At 40.4% G+C, this 7179-nt stretch overlaps 1 long non-coding RNA gene across 1 annotated transcript; it reads left to right on the forward strand.

Moving 5' to 3' along the window:
- Nucleotides 1-423: 423 nt before the first annotated feature.
- On the forward strand, nt 424-1138 carry LOC306939541. The gene is made up of 3 exons (XR_013791875.1): nt 424-463; nt 548-616; nt 890-1138. It is a non-coding gene; the product is annotated as an uncharacterized lncRNA (long non-coding RNA).
- The last annotated feature ends 6041 nt before the right edge of the window (nt 1139-7179 follow it).

Here is a 7179-nt window from a genome sequence, read left to right on the forward strand (position 1 = left end):
CAGACAGGCATTCACTATAGCCGTTTAGACATCTACTATAGTGATTGCGCACACTTTTTACTTTCAAGGACACCCATTTTGATACACATGATGATAGGCCATGGATCCCCGTATAACTCTGACAGTGCACAAATTCCATTTGTGCACTGTCAGAGTTAGAGAACCGTACGTAGAATCCATTTGGTTCCTATAACTATCTAAATCATTTTGTTAATGTGGCGCTTCGCACCTCATTATCAGCCCAAATATATATAGTAAGGCCAATTGTGGACAAGGACGGATGCATGTGTAGCCAGTCGGAAATGTCCCTCCTGGGCTACTGTTGAGATACAGGCCTTAGCTCCTCCCACTTCCTGCTCCCTACATTGTTTGGCCCACTATAAAAGCCAATTAGCATGGGTTTTTAGGACTCATTCGGTCCTGGTTGACAATGTGACAGGTTGCTGGCTGTGCAATGCCCTTGGTAGGTGAATATTGTATATATTATAGATGAAAGTGCAGTATATTTGTTTATTTGCCCTTGAGACTGACATTGTTTGTCACTTAGGTACTGCTCCTAAACTCTGCTCCCCTGTGTGGAGCCTCCCTATTGTGTGCAATGGTCATGCAGACAGAGGTAAATGTCATATTTGTTTTATATAATGGATAGGTTTGTACAGTGTATTAATGTGTATTATTTGTTTCCTTTGTAGACCTGACTGCCACTTCTGTTTTGTTACGTTTTGTTGTTTTACATTGATTTGAGTTTGTTTCTGTTCAACTTCTTCATTATTTGGTGGCCCAAATTGTACTAGCTCTACATTCTTCTGATCTTATTTCCCCAAAGAATGATTAATATCTAAACTGTTGCTATGAACATACTGTAATCATCTTCTCTCTTCTGCTGCAGGATAGGTGCAGTGACTTGGGTGGCTAGGTTCACAGCGTTGCTCCCTTCCCCCCACTTACACTTGGTATTGTGCACCCCATCCTCCTTGCATGTTTCCCTTATAGGCCTACTCTGTGTAGGTCTTCTGTAGCTTGAATGTTTGATATGCATTTTAGCTTCTCTTCTCTGTTTTATGACTTTTTAATTATTTTGTACAATAGTGTTGCTTTTATTTTTGACTAATTGCTTAATAAACTATTGTAATCTTGGGGGAAATCCTTGTTGCTGTCCATTTTGTATTGTCACGTTCGTATTTTGAATCTTTTAAGTAGGTTGATGTGAAAAAAAAATCACACCTGTGTGAAGACATCATCATCATACTGTACATCTCATTCTGGCCAATCACAATTTGCGTCCTCACTTTTGTCTGTGTGTTTGTTTACACAGACCTTCAAAGCTGGACATAGGAGGGGCTAGCGCCCCTCAAAAATATTGGAAGCATTTACATAGGCTACTCCATTTACATATAAGTGAACTCAAATTTAAATAACATTTAAACAAAGCCTCAATTGTACAGTGAATGTCACTTTCACCACTGCTGAGAGCAGAAACACCCTTCATAGAACAAAAATCACACCTGTGTGAACTGAGTGGTGTAAGGTATTATATAGCCTGATCAGCTCTGACGTAATTAAATCAGCTCTGACGTAATGAAATCACACCCGGGTGACCGTAGCAACCATGCTCATTTTTTGCGCACAAACAAAGCCAGTTGGAGTGGTTTACACCACTCAAAAAGCCAGTTGTAGGAGTGGTTTACACCACTCAAAAAGTGTGTGTGTGTGTGTGTGTGTGTGCCTGCAGAATAGGGGGTCTCTGGCACAAAATATTGTCAAACGGGGGTCTGCGTCCAAACACATTAATGCAGGGGTCATGATTGACATGAAACGGTTTGAGAGAAGCAATGCAATGGATCAAGGGTTTAAAATCTCACTACACCAGGGTGCCTGCAGCATGAGCTCGTCATCTAACGGTACAGAGCTCAAAGGAGCTCTATTGTGGTGTGCTGTGACTTCACTCTAAACTGATCAAGTGAAAGAGCATGTGACTCCTAGTGGGAGAGGGGCTTAGGTTATAGGAGCAACAACAGAGGAAAAGGTCAGGTTTTCTGCAGGTTTCATGTACAGTACACCAGTGATTCTCTCAACCTATTGAATTTCAAGGACTCCCATTTTGTAGCCTACATCAGGCCAGGGCTCCTGACCCCACCTAATGCCATTCAGTAGCCTATCACTTTGCGCTGTGATTGGCTGAGCTTCGCATGACGTTTGTGCCACTGTGCCAATTCAGTATTTAAGTCCGACGTCATTTTAGTGGGAAAAAGTCCCGTTGGGGAAAAAGTCTCGTTGGGGAAAAAGTCCCAAAAGTCCCGTTGGGGAAAAGGTCGCGTTGGGGAAAAAGTCCTGTTGGGGAAAAAGTCCCAAAACTCTTGTTGGGGATGGAAACAAGTCTCTGGCTCTTCTGTCATTATCTATTCAGCAGGTTCAGTGTGCTAAGTCACTGATCTACTTGCTACCTGCCACAACGCAGTCTGCTGTTCCCTTTGAGTACAAAAATAAAATACAAAAAATAAAATATCTGGAGATTTGTCTATTGTTTCTTTTGCTGTTGTTTATCTCTAGACGTTCGAATGTTTATGAACCACAATGGAAACACGTCTCTGGCTTTTCTGTCATTATCTATTCGGCCTTTTAAGAACATCATGCGCAGTGGCTCACTGCGTACAGAGCCTGCCTGGGAATCAGGAGGCTGCAGGTTCAAGTCCTGGCTCTGACATAGTCTCCCAAATTGATGAAAATATGACATAATATAGTATGCCGTCCGAAACCATGAACTATAGTATGTTGTTTTTTCATGATTTTAATCTTTTTTTCAAATCCTCCAAAATCACAAAAAACGACATGCTATAGTATTTCGTCCGAAAAAAATTATAACTTTGGCATGCTACTAGTCCTACATACGTACACCTAGAATCCCCATTCAAACCTATTTAGGTTCATCTTACGGTGGACATGTTTGCCTGAAAAATAATCTTTGAAATGTTTCATAGTTTTAGAAATATAGTGCTTTTAAATTTGAGAAATTCAGAATGGGGGTCAATGGCAGATTTTGGCAAGTTTAGATTTGAGTGTGGTTTGAACCCACAATCTCCAGATCATGCAGCCAGTGTGCTAAGTCACTGATCTACTTGCTACCTGCCACAACACAGTCTGCTGTTCCCTTTGAGTACAACATTGATACAAAAATAAAATAACGAGATTTGTCTATTGTTTCTTTTGCTGTTGTTTATCTCTAGACGTTCAAATGTTTATGAACCACAATGGAAACAAGTCTCTGGCTCTTCTGTCATTATCTATTCGGTCTTTTAAGAACAGCATGCACAGTGGCTCACTGGGTACAGAGCCTGCCTGGGAATCAGGAGGCTGCAGGTTCAAGTCCTGCCTCTGACATAGTGTCCCAAAATCATGAAAATATGACAAACCATGAACTATAGTATGTCGTTTTTTCATGATTTTCATCTTTTTTTCAAATAGTCCAAAATCACGAAAAACGACATGCTAAAGAAAAAAATTATAACTTTGGCATGCTACTAGTCCTACATACTTACACTTAGAATCCCCATTCAAACCTATTTAGGTTCATCTTACGGTGGACATGTTTGCCTGAAAAGGAATCTTTGAAATGTTTCATAGTTTTAGAAATATAGTGCTTTAAATGTGAGAAATGTATAATGGCAGATAGTGGCACGTCAAAATCACTTTCACCTAGAAACTCCATTCACACGTTTTATAATTCAGCTTACTGTGGAGACACATGCTGGAACTTTTTACTTTGAAATGTTTTGTAGTTTCTGAGTTATTTAAGTTAAACGCCCAATGCATTCCCAATGGCAATAGCACAAACTTTGGCATGCTACTAGTCCTACATACTTACACCTAGAAACCCCATTCAAACCTATTTAGGTTCATCTTACGGTGGACATCTATATTTCTAAAACTACAAAACATTTCAAAGTAAAAAGTTCCAGCATGTGTCTCCACAGAAAGCTGAATTATAAAAAGTGTGAATGGAGTTTCTAGGTGAAAGTGCTTTTTTGACGTGCCAATATCTGCCATTGAGTCCCATTGTAAATGTCTCAAATTTGAAAGCACTATATTTCTAAAACGATGAAACATTTCAAAGATTCCTTTTCAGGCAAACATGTCCACCGTAAGATGAACCTAAATAGGTTTGAATGGGGTTTCTAGGTGTAGGTATGTAGGACTAGTAGCATGCCAAAGTTTGTGCTATTGCCATTGGGAATGCATTGGGCGTTTAACTTAAATAACTCAGAAACTACAAAACATTTCAAAGTAAAAAGTTCCAGCATGTGTCTCCACAGTAAGCTGAATTATAAAACGTGTGAATGGAGTTTCTAGGTGAAAGTTATTTTGACGTGCCACTATCTGCCATTATAAATCTCTCACTTTTAAAGCACTATATTTCTAAAACTATGAAACATTTCAAAGATTCCTTTTCAGGCAAACATGTCCACCGTAAGATGAACCTAAATAGGCTTGAATGGGGATTCTAGGTGTAAGTATGTAGGACTAGTAGCATGCCAAAGTTATAATTTGTTTCGGACGGCATACTATAGCATGTCCTTTTTTCGTGATTTTGGACTATTTGAAAAAAAGATGAAAATCATGAAAAAACGACATACTATAGTTCATGGGTCAGGGGACCTTAGTATAATTGCCTTATTTGAATCTGAATCCAACATATAAAAAACATATTTGTGATTTTTGTTCGTTTAATTTGATTCCAGCAAACAGAAATTTGCTAGTTTTTCCTTTTTTTGTTCAGAATTGAAAAACCTAACCGAAAAATCACAAAAATGGTGGTGCCTTAGTATAAGTATGTTTGTTCAATTTAATCCAGCAAACAGAAATTTGCTATTTCTTTCCTTTTTTTTGTTCAGATTTGAAAAATGTGAAAACTCAAAGCCAAAACCCAGCTTTTAAAAGCTGCCCCAAAGTTGAGTTTTCAGGAGAAAAAAAGCACGCAAAAAAAAGCTGTTTATTCCAAGCTTCAAAACGAAAAAGCTGGTATACATAGAGATAACATGGGAGCACGAAGCAAGAAGCTGCTTGATTATGCCTTTGGTTTTTTTGCACTACTGATTGTTACCCGTTTCCTTTCTTGTCAGTTAAAATTATCATTCATCATAACTTCCATCTTGTCCATCACCTAACCCTAACCCTTACCCTAACCCTAACCCTAACCCTAGTTGTCTGGTACGATTGGTTACCATATGGTACCAGAACAAAACCATCAAAAAAGCAGTTGAATTATCTTGAAACAGTGGAGCAGTGTGTTAGAACGCTCCCACATGATCGGGAGATGGTGAGTTCAAACCCCACTCAAGTCATTACTTTCAAGACCGATTTCAGAAAAGAAAACCAACGACCTATCAACCAACACATTCAAAGGCATATCAATCCCATTAATCCGTTTTCTTATCAAGTTGAAGGCATCCCGGATTTTGTTGAGGGTGGGTTGGGTGTTTCACGGTTTCTCATCAACTCCATGTTAAATCACCCAATTACCCGCCAACGGACACTAGCCCTAACCCTAACCCTAGTTGTCTGTTACCAGATTGGTTACCATATGGTACCAGAACAAAACAAACAAGAAAGCAGTGTGAATTGTCTGGAACCAGTGGCGCACTGTGTTAGAACGCTCCCACATTATCGGGAGATGGTGAGTTCAAACCCCACTCGTCTTTACTTTCACGACCGATTTCAGAAGAAGAAAACCAACAAAAAAGCGGTGTGAATTGTCTGGAACCAGTGGCGCAGTGTGTTAGGACGCTGCCACTTGATCGGGAGATGGTGAGTTCAAACCCCACTCAAGTCTTTACTTTCATGACCGATTTCAGAAGAAGAAAACCAACAAAAAAGCAGTGTGAATTGTCTGGAACCAGTGGCGCAGTGTGTCCACATGATCGGGAGATGGTGAGTTCAAATCCCACTCAAGTCCTTACTTTCAAGACCCATTTCAGAAGAAGAAAACCAACGACCTATCAACCAACACATTCAAAGGCATATCAATCCCAATAATCCAATTTCATATCAAGTTGAAGGCATCCCGGATTTTGTTGAGGGTGTGTTGGGTGTTTCACGGTTTCTCATCAACTCCATGTTAAATCACACAATTACCCCCCAACGGACACTAGCCCTAACCCTAACCCTAGTTGTCTGTTACCAGATTGGTTACCATATGGTACCAGAACAAAACAAACAAGAAAGCAGTGTGAATTGTCTGGAACCAGTTGCGCAGTGTGTTAGAACGCTGCCACATGATCGGGAGATGGTGAGTTCAAACCACACTCGAGTCTTTACTTTAGAGGCCGATTTCAGAAGAAGAAAACCAACAAAAAAGCAATGTGAATTGTCTGGAACCACTGGCGCAGTGTGTTAGAACGCTCCCACATGAGATGGTGAGTTCAAACCCCACTCAAGTCTTTACTTTCAAGACCGATTTCAGAAGAAGAAGACCAACAAAAAAGCATTTGAATTGTCTGGAACCAGTGGCACAGTGTGTTAGGACGCTGCCACATGATCGGGAAATGGTGAGTTCAAACCACGCTCAAGTCTTTACTTTCAAGACCGATTTCAGAAGAAGAAAACCAACAAAAAAGCAATCGAGTTGTCTGGAACCAGTGGTGCAGTGTGTTAGGACGCTGCCACATGATCGCGAGATGGTGAGTTCAAACCCCACTCAAGTCTTTACTTTCAAGACCGATTTCAGAAGAAGAAAACCAACAAAAAAGCAGTTGAGTTGTCTGGAACCCAGTGGCGCAGTGTGTTAGGACGCTGCCACATGATCGGGAGATGGTGAGTTCAAACCCCACTCAAGTCTTTACTTTCAAGACCGATTTCAGAAGAAGAAAACCAACGACCTATCAACCAACACATTCAAAGGCATATCAATCCCATTAATCCAATTTCTTATCAAGTTGAAGGCATCCCATATTTTGTTGAGGGTGTGTTGGGTGTTTCACGGTTTCTCATCAACTCCATGTTAAATCACACAATTACCCCCCAACGGACACTAGCCCTAACCCTAACCCTAACCCTAACCTTAAGCCTAGTTGTCTGTTACCAGATTGGTTACCATATGGTACCAGAACAAAACAAACAATAAAGCAGTGTGAATTGTCTGGAACCAGTGGCGCAGTGTGTTAGAACGCTGCCACATGATCGGGA

This window comes from Electrona antarctica, assembly GCF_951216825.1.
Source record: "Electrona antarctica genome assembly, chromosome: 16".
Classification (NCBI taxonomy): Eukaryota; Metazoa; Chordata; class Actinopteri; order Myctophiformes; family Myctophidae; genus Electrona; species Electrona antarctica.